The following is a 995-nucleotide window of genomic DNA, read 5'->3' on the forward strand; positions in this document are numbered from 1 at the left end:
GTGGGATTGCAAGCTGGTACAACCACTCTGGAAATCAGTTTGGCAGTTCCTCAGGAAACTGGACATAGATATATAGACCAAGGGACCCAGATATACCACTCCTGGGCATATACCCAGAAGATGATCCAACATGTAATAAGGACACATGCTCCACCATGTTCATAGCAGCCTTATTTATAATAGCCAGAAACTGGGAAACAACTCAGATGTCTCTCAATAAAGGAATGGATACAGAAAATGTGGTACATCTATACAATGGAGTACTACTCAGCTATTAAAAACAATGAATTTCTGAAATTCTTAGGCAAATGGATGGATCTGGAAAACATCATCCTGAGTGAGGTAACCCAATCACAAAAGAACACACATGGTATGTGCTCTCTGATAAGTGGATATTAGCCCAGAAGATTGAAATACCCAAGGTACAATCCACAAACCATAAGAAACTCAAGAAGGAAGGCCAAAGTGTGGATGCTTTGTTCCTTCTTAGAAGGGGGAACAAAATACCCATCTAAGGAGTTGCAGAGATAAACTATGGAGCAGAGACTGAAAGGACAATCCAGAGACTGCTCCACCTGGGAATCCTTCCCATATTCAATTATCAAACCCAGACAATATTGTGGATGCCAGCAAGTGCTGGCTGACAGGAGCCTGATATAGCTGTCTCCTGAGAGGCTCTGAAAGTACCTGACTAATACAGAAGTAGAGACTTACCACCATCTATTGAACTCAGCATAGGGTCCCCAATGAAGGAGCTAGAGAAAGGACCCAAGAAGTTGAAGGGTTTACAGCCCCTTAGGACAAACAACAATATGAACTAACTAGTACCCTCAGAGTTCCCAGGAACTAAACCACCAACCAAAGAGTATACATGGTGGGACTAATGGCTCCAGCAGCATGTGTATAGTAGAGGATAGCCTAGTCGGCCATCAATGGGAGGAGAGGCCCTTGGTCCTGTGAAGGTTCTATGCCCCAGTGTATGGGAATGCCAGGGC

The sequence above is a fragment of the Mastomys coucha genome, chromosome X, assembly GCF_008632895.1.
Source record: "Mastomys coucha isolate ucsf_1 chromosome X, UCSF_Mcou_1, whole genome shotgun sequence".
Classification (NCBI taxonomy): Eukaryota; Metazoa; Chordata; class Mammalia; order Rodentia; family Muridae; genus Mastomys; species Mastomys coucha.